The sequence below is a fragment of the Poecilia reticulata genome, chromosome 13, assembly GCF_904066995.2.
Source record: "Poecilia reticulata chromosome 13, P_reticulata-male-v2, whole genome shotgun sequence".
Classification (NCBI taxonomy): domain Eukaryota; kingdom Metazoa; phylum Chordata; class Actinopteri; order Cyprinodontiformes; family Poeciliidae; genus Poecilia; species Poecilia reticulata.
Window position 1 is genome coordinate 230,946 of NC_088842.1, and position 18,011 is coordinate 248,956.

Genomic DNA, 18,011 nt, shown 5'->3' on the forward strand with positions numbered 1-18,011 from the left:
TAGCCTACCTCATACCATGAGAGACACAAATAAGCACGACATGCCGGCTCAGACGTCGCCCGGTCAAACAAGCTCTGCGTCAGGTGCTGGGGAACCAGAGCACCCTGATGAAAAGTGGGCTACTGGAACAAGACGGAAATGGGCGAGAGGTGAAAACATGGATCTGTTGGAATGCTACTACTCAAGTAATCCTAGTCAGAGGGGCTACATGCAAAGACTGTGGTTAGCTCGACATCCCCAGTCAACACCAACTGCCAAACAACTAGTAGCTCAGTGTTCCAATTTCCACAAACGGCAACTGCTGTCACAACTTGAGATTGACGAGGTACGACACAAGTGCTACGGGAAGGAGCCAGGATGCCAGGTCAGAAGGGAGTCAACTACAACTCCCCGCCCAGAGATTGGGCATGTAGCCCCAGTAATGAACGAACCATCTGAGCTGAACGAGGCAGCAACTGACCTGAGAGAGAATCATGGCCCGAATGAACACCAGACGACCCCGACGCCAATTACAACGGCTGAGTGAAGTACCATCAGAAAGGGAATTTTTTTTTTTAATATATATATATAAATTCCCTTCTCACCCTCTGCGGGTGGTCTCTCTCTCTCTCTACCAGAGGCCTGGGAGCTTGAGGTTCTCCTCCAGTATCTTGGCTGTGCCTAGAACTGCACATTTCTGGACTGAGATCTCTGATGTTGTTCCTGGGATCTGTTTGAGCCACTGCTCCAGTTTGGGGGTGACTGCCCCGAGGGCCCCGATGACCACAGGCACCACTGTGGTCTTCACCTTCCAGGTCTTTTCCAGTTCCTCCCTGAGGCCCTGGTATTTCTCCAGTTTCTCCTGCTCCTTTTTCCTGATGTTGTAGTCACTTGGTATTGCTACATCCACCACAACGGCTTTCCTCTGTTCTTTATCCACCACCACAATGTCCAGTTGGTTCTCCATTACCATCTTGTCTGTCTGGATCTGGAAGTCCCACAGGATCTTAGCTCGGTCATTCTCCACCACTTTTGGTCCCCACTTTGATCTCAGGGCTTCCAGTCCATATTCTGAACAGATGTTTCTATACACTATGCCCGCCTCTTGGTTATGTTGTTCTATGTATGCTTTCCCTGCCAGCATCTTATCATGCTTATCAATGTCTCTCATGGTATGAGGTAGGCTATATAGCTCAAAGAGTCTTGCCTAAGGACCCACACTGGATAGCTCAATTTCACTGTTGTATCTTCTTTTTTGCCCCAGCCTGGATTCGAACCCAGGTCTCCTGGGGGAATGACATATATATATATATATCTTCTTTGTGTGCTTTGGTAGCTAACAGCTGGTAGCTCTTGAATTGCTACAAAATAAAGCTGTATTTCCTCCTTCGGCCCACTGGCTGCAAGGTTGACACCTTGAGATGCTATTGATCCTGTGTCCAGACAGAGATAATCAGTAGCCCAGCATCATGACCTGTTTGTTCTGAAGATCCTGCAGCTTCCACTTCTCTTCCTAACATGGCGCCTCCTCACCCTGACTCTCATACTGACAGGAGGAACCACAGAGCTCTGTTAGGTTAAAGCTCATCTTCTGAAGTTGGGATATTTTTCCTCCAACAGGTTCCAGAGGAATCAGAGGAAGATTTCATTTCTATGTCATTTGTGAATCTTAGAGCCTCATTTTCAACAGTGGAGCTATAAAGATTGAAAAAGGTTATTATTTAAGTCTCATCAACATCAATATTTCCATTAAATAAGAGGCAATATATATATAACTATTTTTTAAAAATTAGACAATTTAATTTCACATAATTATCACGGTTTGTTAAATACTTAATGAAACATATTTACCGTGTTTGATGTTTGTTGTAAATGACAATAATCACAGACGAACGAGGTAATTAGTCCAAGTTTGTTGAGCGTTCAGAAACTACAGCGGCTGTAAAGCACCACAACAAAGGTAAACAAAGGTAAAATAACTGAACAGGTGATCAACTCAAAACCACCCGCACCTTTTTACTCTCTCTCTCTCTCTCTTTGTCGTTTAAGCACACCTGTTGCCGTGGCAACCGCCATGAGCCGAGCTCCTCCAGCCGAGCAGGGATTACGTTAAAAACATAACATTCAGTCCGTTATGATATCAGGTTTTCAGGCTTGGTATTTATTTTGCATCATTAATAAGCTCCCTGAACACAGCGGTGGTTGATTGGTTCATTTTAACTCCTGCTCTGCTGGTTATTTTGGTAATGGAACCGAAACGCACAGAATTGCGCAACACCTTGTTGAAACAATAATCACTGAGATTATTATTGTTGTTGGGTCATTAATTTGAACATGTTTTGTTGATTTTTTGTTCTTTAATAAAGTTATGAACGTTATAAGCCAATCAGAGGAGGACCTGCTGGTCTCAGCCTCCTGGCTGCGTTCAGTTTGTCACCTGATGCTGAGATCCACGTGTTGCAGCCCTGCTATGGTAAAGCATGAACAGTTCAGAAACAATATGAAATGGGAAAAAAGCTATTAACTAATTAAGTCGTGTTTTAGATTGTTCTTGAAAAACTAATCAGTCACGGCTGCACAGTGAACCCATTGATTTTTTTTACAGCTGACAGCCGTACCCCCGCTAAATATTTTAAGGGTACGGAGTACCCTACCGTACCCGCCTACTTTCACCCCTGGATATATGGCCGTCAGTTCCAAGTACACCTCGCTGCAGCATGCAGAAAGGGGCGGGGACGGACCACTGTCAGCCTCTTACCTTATATGGAAATGGGACCATTGCACTCCGGAAGTGAAGGGGGCGCTAGTGGCGCTATTTCCTGTACCAGCCGCGTTAATAATAATAATAATAATAATAATAATAATAATATAATAATAATAGAAATAAAAATGTAACGTGGTATGTCCCTTTAAAAAAATAATTAAAACTATTGTTTTTTAATGTTAAAATCACATTAGTAATAAACAACTTAAAACAAGCAACAATAATGAATTATTATGTATATGTATTTATCTATTGTCACCCAATCTAGCTGAAACAAAAGGCTTAAAAAATATTTAGGAACACATTTATCCATCCATTAATTATCATACACGCACGCATGACCCTGGGCAGATCACCAGTCCATCCTAGATTAAGAAAACAGATACCAAATACTTCAAGAACGCTGTAGTTCAATTAATAGATTGTGATGTAGTGAAACGTACTCTTATAATAAATAAATTTAAATCTAAAATATAACTAGTGCCAAAAACTATTATGCTTGGTTGCAGGTGAGCTCAACTATTGTCATTGTTTACCATAAAGTCTCATTGGAAACCTTTCCTGTAAGGACTCCAGCTTAACCAGTAATCTGATAAAAGACACTGGACTGGTGTCCCACTATTCAATTTAGAAATTCTATATCAACTCTACCAGTTGTATTTGATTCACAAACTGCGCTCAAATATTCAATTGTTGCAAAACCCAGAGAGACTTTTGTAAAACTTTAAATGTAGCTTCAAACTGGAAACACTCAGAGAAAATAGGTTTTAGAAAGTTTATTTGACAAGAGAATGATCCACTGTGGATTAATCATTGTTTCTGTATGAAAAGCTTCTTTGAAGTCACCAGATAAATAAATCAGGCTTATGTGTACATTCTAACGCTCTTCAATTCAGCCAATCAGCTCATCATGCGCCTCCGTCTCAGCCTATCGGCGCCGGTCTCCTCATCTTCTTGAATTACCCTTCATAAAGTCCGGCTTGATGTGAACAACTGCTCCTCACCTGAGTTTCCATCACCTCCACCCGGTCTCCACCGTCGCTCAGCATACCTTTAATCTTTGTATTATGGTATGTTTCTAACTGAACATGTTTCTGTATTTGGTTGCTTTATTTAAATAAAAACTGTTGATTCTGATTGCTAAAACATAAACGACTGAGGTTTGCAAAGACAATTTTTATTTCTTCCAGTCATTGTTAAAGTATATGAAACGTTACACATGAAATACTGAAAGGTATTATCTTTGCTTGTATTTCAAAATTTTAAAACAAGGTTATCCAATTGTTAAACAATGCTGTTACAATATATTTACAACTACTTTATTGGTTCTACTTTCTCTTTAATATATTAGAGCCACAATGTTACTTTTCCTGGAAACAACAGTTCTACCAAAAAACTAAATAATATAAATCAACTGAACTACAACAAAAGGAACACTAAAAAATTTACATAATGTTTAAAGAACACATTGTGAAAAACTAAAGGATGACAGAACAAATCCAAATGTCAGCAGAACAGATTTACAAAGATGTCACCAAAAAAGAACAATGTGTGACAACTGAAATGTGTGAAAGACTGTGGAAAACAACTATTATTCTCCTTGCATTCAGTACTGACATCCAGGGCAGTGTCCAGGTCTGCCATCACAGTAGTAACGAGGGTAATCTCCTCGTCTTCCATTTCCAGTGAAGCCCACACAGTCTTTATATTGCCGGTTACAGGAAGAACACGTAACAACTGCAAAAGGAATCCGGTTTTCTGCCTTGAATGACTTTGAAAATTTACCCGTTGATCTCACCTGTAAATGAATGATAAATTTCATGTAGTTTAAATCTAATTTAACATGTTTTATGTGGAAAAAAGTCAAAGGTTCTTACCATCCAGCCAAGCAAAGTGAGTCCTCTTCCTGAACACTGGGTCAGACACAATGGCTTTAAAGCGCTTGCAGGTTAATGCCAAGGTGAGGTAAGCTGCATCTCCCTGTGCTAGTATCACCTCTTGGAGAACAGCTTCCAGTACATCCAAAGGCATCTGAAAATTACAGAAAAACAGGTGCATTGCAAGAATATCACCAGAATAATGGCTATGACGCATATGATTATGAATGTATCTTTACCTGCAAAATTGGTGGCATCATTTGTACCTGCATGGTGAGAAGCATATTCATATTGCATGTTCTCCCTGTGCATGGTGGGTTTTCTCCAGGTTCTCCAGTTTCCCCCCACAGTCCAAAAACATGACTGTCAGGTTAATTGGTCTCTCTAAATTGTCCCTAGGTGTGAGTGTGTGTGTGCATGGTTATTTGTCCTGTGTGTCTCTGTGTTGCCCTGCAACAGACTGGCGACCTGTCCAGGGTGACCCCTGACCCCGCCTCTCGCCCGGAACGCCAGCTGGATATTGACACCAGCAACTCCCGACCCCACTACACAAGGGTGTAAGAAAATGGATGGATGGATGGATATATACATACACGAACTATTTTGTCATATGTTATACTCTTATTTGAGTAGATTTTGTTGATATGCAACCTAATGCGAGTTACTTCACAGAATGAAGAGCATATTTTAACCCATAAAAAACACGACACACAGGTTTCTTCTAACCTTTATTTGTTGACTTATATTAATATTTTTAATTTCCATTTTTAAAATAACTATCAGTGCACATACCTTCATTTTAATTCATGTCTGCAGAAATAAATGGGTAATATTACACTGCACATTATGATCAGTAAAACCGTACTTAATAGTAGATATATCACCTAATACTGTTACTCTTACTAGTGTTTTTTGCAGTTATTTACTACTATAAATATATGAAGTAGAGGGAACTACACCCACCTATGATGGCAGCTTTTAGTTTATAAAAAGTGTTAGACTTTCCAGAAATGTTGGCGTGCAAAAACATATTTCAAAAAGGATTAACCTTTTTCTAGTCTTTTTTATGAAAAAAAACCAACTACAAAACTGTTAAGAAGGTAAATAAATAAATGATAGTGTAAGTGTAGCTTTACATACCGTTATGTTGAACCGTAGCAGTTCTTGTTATGTGATTCTGTACCTTGAACGACTCATCGGCTTTGTATGAGCAAAGAGGACAGAAATATCCGGAATAATCTTCTCTCCGTTACGAATGTTACAAATAGAAACGTGGATCTGTTAAATAAAATAAAAAAACAAAGTTTGAGCATAAAATACACTTATCAATTATACATTTTATTTACTTTTCTATTTTTATCTAATGGTGCCCTGCAGGGAAATAATTAGCTATGCTACATGCTAAATTTAACCTTACCTTCTATGAATTACGCATTTCAATAGTCTACAGCTGTTTATTATATGCTCAACGTCATCTAGAAAAGCGTATTGATTTACTATGTGATAAAAATTTTAAAGAAGGTAAAAATACCTTTTGCTGACTTTGCGCCTTTTCCATTTTGGATCGTGTGCCGAACACATGAACCCTCTCAAACTTCTTTCAATCGGCATCTCAAACCCGCTTCTTTAAGGTATTTATACTAGAAATTAGGAAAATAGCGCCCCCTTCACTTCCGGAGTGCAATGGTCCAATTTCCATATAAGGTATGAGGCTGACAGTGGTCCGTCCCCGCCCCATTCTGCATGCTGCAGCGAGGACCTTCTCGTCAGTTCGTGCTAAGCTATAACGATCTGACAGCGTCTGATGATCTGATAAAACATCGGAGCGTCGCTGAGCTTCGAGGCCTCAAACACAGCTGGCAGCTTTAATTTCAGTTCTATCCTACGGATCTACGAAAAATAAAAAATAAACTAAATGTAACTCTGTTGAAAGGAAAACAGTATTAATAGTTCAACCCATTTTGAACTATCCGATCTGATCTCACGCTGAGACCGTTCAGACTGTAGGAATGAAGCGGAAGTGTTTCGGTTTCCGAGGTGACGCTTGTGTCGCCAAATGTGACACTTCCTGTTTCTTCCAGTATGACACAGTGTGGGTTGCGCGTTGCATTGTGGGGGTAAAATATAGCACATAGAAGACAACGGGGACCACAAAGGAATGAAAACAGCACCTCGGTAACTTTTAGGACCTGTTTATGGGAATGTGACTCCGTCAGAGCGGCATTCAAACGGTGAGCCGGGGCGGCAGGCAACTGCCTCAGAGGAGCGGGGAATGTGAGCGGGTGAAGCGGCGCAGCTGCAGCAGGGCGCACCGCTGTCTCCGACTGCTTTTTGTCAGCTGAGCCATCAGCATCCAGAGGCCCCGGCTGTTTTCCCAGGCCTCCCGCCCAAAGGTAAATTCAATTCTTACTGTCATTTACAAATGAGGAGAACCCGTGTGTGAGACGCTAACTCGCTTCTTAGTTGCGTCTGCTTTGGGGAGACGACCTGAGTTAACTCGGTGATATTTGATCAGGTAGCGTTAGCATAGCAGCTAACGACGGTTAGCTGTACCATCAAAACAAACGGTTGGACAGGCCGAAGCGAAAACTGTTGACTTCCAAATAAGATTAGTGACATGTATTGTTTGAAGTTGAGGATGAAGTTACTCAGTTTTGTGCACTGATTTGTGGAAGTTTGTCTTACATTAAGACTTAATAGAAATAACAGATTTAGGAGAACTTATCGATGCAACCAGCTGTTTTATGTTAAGTGGGCTTCTGTTGAATGTTCGTCTGACTTGACACTTGAGTTTTAGCCAGTTAGCCCTAAGCTGCCCTTTATAATCATAGCAGATTTGTATTGAGCATCTTTCCTCTTGCCCTGCAGTTGATGCCAGCTTTCCTCTACCTGTTTTTGTCCTGCCGATAATGAAAACACTAGATTAGTAGAAGGTCTGAGTTGATGGCTCCGCCTCAGGGGCGCCGCCAGGAATCTTGGGCCCCATGACAAAATATTAGATTGGGCCCCCTGCACTGTTACAATTTTTTGAGTCTATTTGACCCATAAAAAGCGTCGCAATTTTAAAGTCTTACAATTGCCTTGCTTTCTTTTGTCCAAGACTGACACTAGCACAATATTTACTGCTAGTGAATTTTACATGCAATAGTCCGCAGACAGAATGCAAATAGGTTGCTTAATTTTTTCTATTACTTTTAGATCACTGAAATGTCTCTCCCCACCAGCAACAATTGTAGACAACGTGCAAAGTATAAATAAAGCAATCCAGACTTCTCAAAAAATGCTATGTAGTTGCATTTTATTCAAGCTTCTCCATATTTGTAAAAGCTGTCATCATATGATAGTTTGCTATGAAACAGATAATCTATGAAAATATCAATCTCCTCCACCTCCTCCCTGAGCTACTATTGCTGGCTAAAGTACTACAACATTCCAGCCAAAACAACCAATCAGAACCATTAGAAGTGTCTTAGCACTGTCAATCAAGCTCATTCATTCACTGCTAAATGTTCTAATGGCAGAGAAAAAACTTATTACAGGAAAACAGTTTATCTGCCATCATTGGTAGCTATGCTAGCTAAACTCAGCATTTACAACAGGCTATGCTAGCTGTAGCACAGAGCAAGGGGGAGGGAGGATGAGCAGCCACATGAGATTTTGACTGACGGCGCTAAAACCCGCCTCCTGCTTCTGATTGGTTGTTTCTAGATAGCACTGGGAGAAGGCAGAGGAAATGTTTCACCGATTATCTCTCATCCTATACTGTTACAACATAATTACAGTTTTAACAAATATGTAAAAAAAATATATATATAAAATATACATACTGCAGCATTAATTTCAGTTAGGAGAGGACAGGTCAGGACGGACGTGGGTTAGAGCTGCTGCTGACTGACTCATCTGTTAAGTGTGGTAAAAGGTACAGGGACAAGTTAAATATATGAATATGTTGGAAACTTTTATTTCCTTAATTCATTAAATGCTAGTGAAATGGAGGTAAACAATAGTCTGTAGCTAAGCTAATTATGCTAAGTGGTTGATAATCTCACGCAGTCTACTCGCCTCTCGGAGCAAAACTGTGTTACAAATTGACACTCTTGTCTTTTTCCCTCTCTTATCTCTATTTTTTGGAGAACCTGACTGAATTATTTTTCTTGACGGCATAGTAACTGCCACAGTCGTTCTGGTCTTCTACTGACTGAACACTGTCACAGTCAAGTGCGCTAAGCATGAATGAACCATTTCATATCAGATAGATTTTAACTTTTCCCCCCTATACCGTGGCCCTGCTCCGCCAACGATCAAAATGCATTTTTAAAGATGTATTTGTGGAATGGACGAGCTTTAGTTTTTGTCTTTTAAGCTTTGACTGTTGCAAAAACACACCACCACCAATGGACTGCAGCTCTAACAGTTTTCCCTCAGAACCCGACACACAGTATACAAGAGTCTTCTGCTGTAACCACAGTAACGGTAACATAAAGTAACAGAGTTCTATATATGACATCTCCCCTTTTTCAAAACAAACCATGTTTGTAGAAACTTTAAACGCCATTACAGGATTCTTTGTTAGCCACAATGACTAATTGTAATCAGTCTTTCTATTCAGATGTCACTTCATGCCTGTGGATATATTTAACGGAACTAAAGGTGAATACTATAATTAAAAATTTAAATGAACCTCTTGACACTTCCTAAATAAAGTATGCAATTTAAAACATAACCAAAAATACTAGCTCTCTTTTATAAAGTTCAAAATCAAGATTGTTACCAAAGTAAGCTAGTTGCATGAACATACACACATACTTACGTCTCTTATATTTCCCCCCCTTTTTTAAGTTTTTTTTAATTAACAATCCCCTCCCCCCAAAAGAGAGCATCTAACAAATTGCTTGAGAATCTACAAAGTTAATCTCTGAACTGGTTTGCATAAGCATCTGTATCTAGTTCGAATGTGTCCTAGTGCACTCGTAGGGGTGGGTGCTGGGACCTCAGACTCATTCGAATCTGCAGAAGCAGAATCTAGAGCAGGGGTATCCAAAGTGGGTCCTCGAGGGCCGGCATCCTGCATGTTTTAGTTCTCTCCCTAGTGGTAGTAACAACCTACTCAGCAAGTCAGGATTCTGTTTAGGCCTTCTGTTGAGCCATCATTTGATGCAGGTGTGTAAAACCAGGGAGAGAACTAAAACATGCAGGATGCCGGGCCTCCAGGACCCACTTTGGATACCCCTGATCTAGAATGACGACTTGTGCTGGGGCACTACTGTCCATCTCAGCAATTTTAGTTAAAGCAAGTGGTGCAGATGGTGCTGTTGCTTCAGCTCTGAGTAGGGGTGTAGCGATACAATAATCTCACAATACAATATACGATATTCTGATCACTGACATATCCCGGTATTTGGCAGGCGATACGATTCAATGCACTTCAACAATTTTCTGAAAGATTTTCGAGGGACAGTGTTTTTAGTGATATTTTGTGTTCTATAGACTTAGATTTAATTAACTGAAAACTGATTAAAAACATCAACAACACAAAATCTGATTGGACAGAGACTTAGAATCTACAGCTGGACAAAATGAACCAAAGATGCAGTGAGAAATTAGTTTTTGTCATTTAATTCATGTGGATTTGACATAAAACTCAAAAGTTTCAACAGTGATCCGGGAGCTGAGTGGGGAGATTATCAACCTCTGTAGACTCTCAATTTGCAAATGATTGCACTTATGTTTTTCTTTTGGAAATACTGTGGCTGCATTTTGGACCTTGAGTCACAGAAAACCAAAATCTGATTTGGAAAAATTGTAATTTTTTTACTGTGAAACGCTCAAATATGAATGGTTTTTTATAATTTAGAATGACAATATACACTGTAAATTTTTTAAGTGATGTAGAAATATTGCAAGCAACACAGTTTTATAACATTAGCATGAAAATGAAGGCAGTTGTTTGTATACAATTTTTGACAAAACATTATAGGTCAAAACAAGATGCTAAAAAATGTGTGGGTGCTGGGAGGAGTAAAGTCTCTTGGACTATTGGGAAAAGGCTCTTCTACCTTGGCTCCCGGAGTTAGCCGTAGCTGTAAGTTGTTTACTTCTAGCTGCTCGGGGAGTGGCTCTGCCTCACCCCGTAGTGATCGACTCCTTGCAGCTGCGCAGGGTAATGGTAGCTACTCTCTGAGTAGCTGCCTCTCAGGCTGCCAGGATCTCATCGTACTCTCAGTCTCTGATACTCTTTGTCAGTTGCTAATAAGAATGATCGATCAGCCATTGTCATCATGGCAATCCTCAGTGTGCCGCGGACTCTGGCTGCGGATTTCTCCTCTTCGTCTTCCAGCTCAAAACAGAGCGCCGCTGCCTGCTGCGCATTCATCCTTCAGGTAATCCTTTATATACACAACAGAAACCACTAAGCTAAAATAAAATTACGAAATGGATGCCACCAGTCGCTCCAATATCCAAACTTTGCATTAATTACGCGATCTCACTGCTTTTGCCGCTGCTCCATTCGCGCCTCTACTCTGTTACCGCTTCACTTTCACGGTTACTTGCGCAACTTTACTTAATTTCTTATCAATAAAATACAGCCCATCATTATTTATTGAAGATTTGAGATTTCCAAAACAAAGGAATCTAATGTTGCGTTTCATTTTTTTATGTTTGGAAGCTCTTTCCCTTTCACATCACCGGAAAAAACGGTTTTTAACATTTCTCTGACATTCGGAAAAATATGGTTTACTTATTTTAGCATAACTCTGGTTTTACTTGACCTATTAACAATTTAAAAACTGGTGTAGGGCTGTTGTAAACAATTATTTTAGTAATCGAGTAATCTATAGATTTTTCTTACGATTAATCGAGTAATCGGATAAAAACTTATGAAATAAAATATTGGTAAATCTTCCATAACACCAGTGTTGCTATCGGATATCAACATCAGTCTATTTTTTCCACATTTGAGCTTCCCTACCAGTTACTTTTTTGTAGACCGGGGGAGCAACAGGGATATTTACGGCTCCTCCGTTCAGAAACTCATCTACCAGCCATGTTCCGCCTCCCGTTTGATCAGACCGGGATGATATAAGTTTATTGTGCGGTTCGTCCGTAAAGCTGCTCTTACCCTGTAAGCATCAACCCTCAGCCACCCGCCGTGTTCAGTCTCTCCGCTCACCTGTAGAAATCCTCCTCAGCTTCTTCCCGCCGTTCAACCAGCAGCTCCGGAGCAGAAAGGCTGCCGAACTCCCGGCATCGCGCCGGTCATTTTAAGGATGTTTATTGGTCCCACAAAAATGATGAAAACCCGGAATTATCACCAATCAGTAAAATCCCCGCGGGCCCAACTTGAAGATTGGACGTTATGCCGCTAACACATAGCTTCTATCAACAACTCGGAGGCGGAAGTCAGAGCTCCGCTCAACGCAAATAATGTTCCGGCTGAAACACAGTGCGCTAAATGATAAAACATAAATTAATGAAGCTTCGAGGCAGGTCAATTTTCCTCGAGGAATTTTAATAATCGAGGTACTCGAATCACTCGAGGAATCGTTTCAGCCCTAAACTGGTGTGTAGTTTATAATGTGCACTTTAAGAACACGTTGAAAGTTAGACTGGTGGAGGCAGAGTCTTGCTGCTTTTTGCTTGCTTTTTAACCAGACATGTTAAAAAGACGGTATAAGCCTATGACCCCTATGGTTTAACGTATCGGTACTTGCGGATGAAAAGAGACTTTTGTGGAACATGGAGTTGATCTGCGGCACGAGAGCTAATAGAGGGTCTTTATTTTGAAAAATCCTCTTTGCAGTCTGCATTGCTCTCTGCGCATGACCAGTTCCTTGTGAATGGTGAGGGCTAGATGTGATGTGTTTAAAATCAAACTCGCTTGCCGTCAGCTGAAATTCTGCACTGGCGAACTGGGGTCTATTGTTGCTCACAATTTCATCTGGAATTCCAAACCTAGCAAAGGTTGCTTTAAGCCTCTGAATTTTTTGGCTGGTGGTTGTAGATGGCAGGTGTAAAACCTCAAAAAATCAAGAGTAATAATCTGATATAAGATAACTGTTCTTTATGTATGTCAACACCAATTCTTTTCCATGTTCGATCAGGCAAAGGAGTGAAAATGAGTGATTCCTTCTATTGTGTTTGTTTCTGTTCTTGGCAAATCTGACATTGCATCACAACTTTACTGAGATCTCCAGAGAAACCAGACCACCAAACAGATTAATTTGCTCTCTCTATACTTAGTGAGCCCCTGATGGCCATCATGTATTCTGTTGAAGATCTCTGCCTTCTCTGACTCTGGGATGACAATTCTGCAACCTATTATGACCAAGACATTAGCTTCTGAAAGTTAATTTTTCACTTTCATTTATGCTCTGATCTTCACCGGCACTTTTCTGCTGTATTCTGGCCACCCATTTCTGATATGTTTGACGATAGTCTAAAGCCCTCCATCAGCTGCTGTGGCCTTTCTAAGACTGTCCATCCTTGATGGTGATGCAGGGATGCTTTGGATTATGGGAGCCACATAACTGTCCAGCTCTGTGTGCATGTCCCTCTTTTTTTGTCATGTGACAGTGGGCTTCGAGACAGAGCATCAACAAGCATTTTTCTTGGTACAAATACTGCTTCAGGTTTGTATCTCATAAGTTTCGTGAGAAGACGCTGACACCTCAAGGGAACATTATCAATGCTCTGGTTATTTACTAATGGCACCAGTGGTTTTGATCAGTTTCCAGCTTGAACTGATCCAGACCACAAAGATATTTGTCAAACTTCTCACAAGCCCAAATACTAGCCGGACATTCTTTTTCTATCTGTGTGTAGCATGTTTCAGCATCTGAGAGGCTTCTGGAGCAGTAGATAATCGGCCTCCATTCTTCTCCATGAATCTGGAACAGCCTATAACTTCTTGTGTCTGCTGAAACTACTGTGGGTTTGGGGATGTCCTAGAAGGGAAGGACTGGAGCTGTAGTCAGCATGTTTTATTTTCTCAAATACTGACTGCTGCTCAAGGCCCCAGGTTCAGACGTTGTTACTCCTCAACAGTTCATTGCATTACAGTGGCAAGGAAGAGAACAAACCTCCCAAGGTTGTTCATAATTCCCAGGACTGTTTTAAGCTCCTGCAAATTCTCAGGTGGTGATAGCAGCTGAAAAGCTTCCATTTTTTCTGGGTCTGGCCTGACCCCTGGATGGTCGATGACATGTCCCAGGAAGCGCAACTGGCTCTGTCCAAAAGAACATTTTTCCCTGTTTAATTTGAGACCAACCAGTTTGATGTGCTGCAGCACCCTTTCTAGCCAGTGGTTGTGTTAGTCTTTTGTTGCTCCATGTATACCAGAATATCGTCCATGAAAACGTCCACACCCTCAAGCCACTCCAATATCTCCAGCATTTTCCACTGAAAGATCTCAGGTGCGCTGATGATAAAAATGGTAACCTCTTGAAACGGTACCTGCCAAATGGAGTGATGAAAGTTGTTAATCTGCAGCTTTCTGTGTGTATTAGGATTTGCCAGAACTCACTGGCTGCATCAAGAGAGGAAAATACTGCAGCTCGATTTAGTTTAGAGGTTTTTTCATCTGGAGTGGGCAATATGTAGCGTTCCCTTTTCATTGACTTATTTAATTTAGTAAAGTTTACACAGATTCAGGCTTTGCCTGAGCTCTTTTTAAGAACAGGGACAATGGGAGCACACCATTCAGTAGGTCGTGTAACTCGTTCTATGACACAATTAATCTCCATTCTTTCCAGCTCCAGTTACATCTGTCCATTCGGGAAACAAAACCACACAAAAAATTACTGTAAAAGCGCACACCCGGATCGCGAACAGGGTGAAAAGCTCGCAGAGTTCAGTTGATTGTTTTGGATCAGATAGATCCAACTGACTGAACTAGTGCAGATTTCTCTGCAGAAGCGACCAGGAGGAGTTTGTGAGGCTGTGCGTTCAGACCCCAGTGAAGTGCTTGTAATTTAAGTGGAGTTTAATTTCATTTATTATAAGTTATTGGAGTCACACAGTCAGTGATTCTTGTCACTGCGGAGAAAAAGTTGGATGCGTTTATCGGATTTATTGGTGATGGGATCTGGATTCACGGTTCAACTAGGTGAACATTAACTAAACCGCATAAAATGCGGCTAAATAGCCTATGTTAATATGTTATATAATATAATATAGAGGTGTGCCGATTGATCGGCCACCGATCATAATCAGCCGATTTCCGTGAAAAAGTGTATGATCGGTGATCGCCGATCACGATCTCTTGTTGTCAATCACCAAAACGATCACTTCTCAGCCTGCCTGTGCAGCTCAACCCCTCTTTCCTTCACACTGCGCAGGCGGGCGGCAATAAATCCTGTAGTGTGGAACTTTAACACTCTGAGTGAATGGGGAAGTGTGTGTGTTGCAGCAGAAAATTACCTCGGGGTGAAGCACGTCAAAATTCATCAACGCAACGAATCTAATATGGCATTTAAAAAAGCAAACACCTGACGAAGTTTGGCTATATTGAGGCTTAATGCAGGAACAAAGGGACATCCGGAGTGGCCGGTAAAGCAGCGCACAACTACCAACACTCACCTGTATTAGCATCACGGTCAGAAAGTTAAACAAATAACCTGAAAAATAATTGAAGTCTTCAAGCTGCCGGTGTAAGACGCTGGTTCTGCTCTTGCTCTTGGACCGCTACGCGCTACTGGTAGCATTTATTTCACAGACGGAGCGCCGCTCAACCTCCACCCAGCAGTGAACTCTCACACCGAACGTTTGCCTAAAGCTGCAGGACGTAACTTAAACAGTAATAATTTTAGACAGGATGGCAAAAGTTTTAATACATAACATAAGACAGATGATCTCTGAAAAATAATCGATCTCCTCTGCCTCCTCCCCGTGTTCTGCAGTCCTCACAGTCAGAAACAACCAATCAGAACCAGCATTAATCAGCTGGCCACCATCAGGAATTTATGATTTAGCAACTCAGGATTGTTTATTTTGATGCAGCCTGCATTTGAATGTTTCCTTTATTACTTGACATTATTTGATATAGGCAGATTTATTTGACTAATTTATGGAACTTGGAGCCTTGCTTTTAAATATTATTTTACTGATTGCAGGTTTGATTGTCCTTTTGACTGAATAGCTGCTGTATTGTGCCTGCAAGTATTTTGCATGTTTATGTCTAAATTAGGTGAATTTATTGCCAGAAATTTTTTAATTTTGCCAGATCACTTAATATCATTTTTACCTGAAGCGAAAAATTAACAGTCAATTCAGGCGATTGGCAAAAATCGGTGATTGGCTTCATTGGTGATCAGTAAAGGTGTGCCGATCGATTGGCCACCGATCATAATCGGGCCGATTTCCGTGAAAAAGTGCATGATCGGTGATCGCCGATCATTGGCTCTCGTTGCCGATACCGATCACCTGCATCTCATTTCTCAGCCTGCCTGTGCAGCTGGTCTCCTCTTTCCTTCACACTGCGCAAACGCGCAGCAACAAATCCTAAGCGATGTGGAACTATAACGCACTGAGTGAATGGGGACGTTTGCGTGTTGCGGCAGAAAATTGAAGCACGTCAAAATGCATCAACACAACGAAGCTAATACGACATAAAAACAATGCTATACTTGACGGAGTTTGGCTACATCAAGGCTCACTGCAGTAAAAAAGACATATGGAGGATCAGATAGCAGGTAAAGCAGCGCACAGCTACAAACACTCGCCCGGATTAGCATGACGGTCAGAAAGCTAAACAAATAACCCGCAAAATTATTTAAGTCTTCGAGCTGCGATGTAAGACGCTGGTTCTGCTCTCGCTATTGAACAGCTGCTATGCTACAGGTAGTAATATTTGACAGACGGAGCGCCGCTTCTGCTCCACCTGGTAGTGACTCTCACACCAAACCACTGCTTAAAGCGGCAGCATCTAACTAAAAAAAATACATTTTACATACGTATTAAAACTTTCGCTGTCCTAACATGAGACAGTTAATCTCTAAAAAAATAATCGACCTCCTCCCTGTTCTGCATAATTACTCAGCTCAGTCAGAAACAGCCAATTAGAACTAGCAGTAATCAGCTAGCCGCCATGCTATCAGGAAGTTTTCATTCAGTAACTCTGGATTGTTTATTGTAATGGATCCTGTATTTGCCTTTGAATGTTAAGTTTTATACTTGAATATTTTGGCAATGTTGAGAGGTTTTATTTTGGCTCTTTGCATTATTTAGCCTCTTCAGAGCCTCCATATGTTATCAGTCTGTTAAAGATAGTATTACTGATAACAGTACAATTTGCACAATGCTTGTTTTGATTTTTTTCTTCTTGGAAAAAGTTATTAAAAACAAGTTTTTGTCTAAATTTAGGTAAATTCATGGTTCCTTTTTCCACATAATGTAAGGTAGTGTTTATGATAAAAAAAAAAATAATAATAATAATTATGTGATCGGTATCGGTGATCGTCCCTCATGGGTGATCGATATTGGTATCAGCAGGAAAAAACCTGATCGGCACATCCCTATATATATTATAATTTAACCGGTAAAAATAGTACATGACCGATCTTTTTTTTTCTTTTTCTTTTTAATGTTGTCCATCAAGATGACGGAGGACAAAAGTCTAGCGCAACCTCTTTTCTTTATATATATATATGTATGTATAGGCCTGTTGCGATAAACGATAAATCAATTAATCACACGATAAATTAAACCTATCGACCTCATTTTAATTATCGGCTTATCGTCTCTTCCTGCCTTTTTGTCTTTCTATTGATGACACTGATTGAAAAAAGGCTCAGCTCCGGTGCTCTCCACTGACCCTCCCTTCCTCATTTCCTTAGTCTAATGTCCAGCGCACACTACACGAGTTGTCGGCCCATTTTCAAACCCTGAGAGACACATTAGCCGACAGAAATCCTAGTTATGACGGTTCGATCAGGTTCGTCGTGCCGTGTGGTGTCCAGCTACCTGGGCCAAAATAATGGCTATAAGTCCAGTTAACTAATTTTAAAATCAGGCATTAATCAATGCTTCACTAGAATCTACCTGTGATGCAGCGTAAAGTCCTGACTGAATGAAAATCATTATAATCTATTTATGTCACGTTAACGAAGAACAGCTGAAAACTTACTGGGTTTATCAACTGCAGTAGCAATTTGGCTCCAACTCCTCTCCTTGTCGTTTCTAAATTCTTTGCACGAAAGGTTGAATAAATATTAATGTGGTTTCCACAAATCATCTCTAATGTCCGCTGGACTTCGGGTTGAGTCGTGTCAGCTGTTTGGGATTCCCCTCACTATTTCCCCCCAGAAAGCGCGGAGGAGAATCTGCGCCTTCTGATTGGCTACCTGTCACATTCAGCTTTAATCTCCCAGTCGGGGAAAACCCCTGATTTAGAT

General features: G+C 40.8%; 1 protein-coding gene and 1 long non-coding RNA gene across 7 annotated transcripts in view; one reads left to right on the top strand and one right to left on the bottom strand.

The window, feature by feature from the left end:
* Positions 1-3,899: 3,899 nt before the first annotated feature.
* On the bottom strand, positions 3,900-6,322 carry LOC145554466 (uncharacterized). Of its 2 annotated transcripts, none has more exons than XR_014090422.1 (3): positions 4,860-6,316; positions 4,621-4,774; positions 3,900-4,541 (listed from the first exon to the last, which is right to left on the bottom strand). It is a non-coding gene; the product is annotated as an uncharacterized LOC145554466 (long non-coding RNA). The 2 variants fall into 2 exon arrangements; XR_014090423.1 differs by lacking the exon at positions 3,900-4,541 and having other exon boundaries at positions 4,558-4,774; positions 4,860-5,898; positions 6,152-6,322.
* Positions 6,323-6,715: 393 nt separating this feature from the next.
* The window catches only part of zbtb44 (zinc finger and BTB domain containing 44), a 78,053-nt gene continuing 66,757 nt past the window's right edge, over positions 6,716-18,011 (top strand). For 2 of the 5 annotated variants that reach the window (XM_008425248.3, XM_008425247.3), the window contains exon 1: positions 6,717-7,013. The gene's annotated coding sequence lies outside the window, so the exon portion shown is untranslated. Of the gene's footprint in view, positions 7,014-18,011 lie in introns of all 5 variants that reach the window. The other 3 variants (XR_014090421.1, XM_008425249.3, XM_017308271.2) reach the window with 2 other exon arrangements.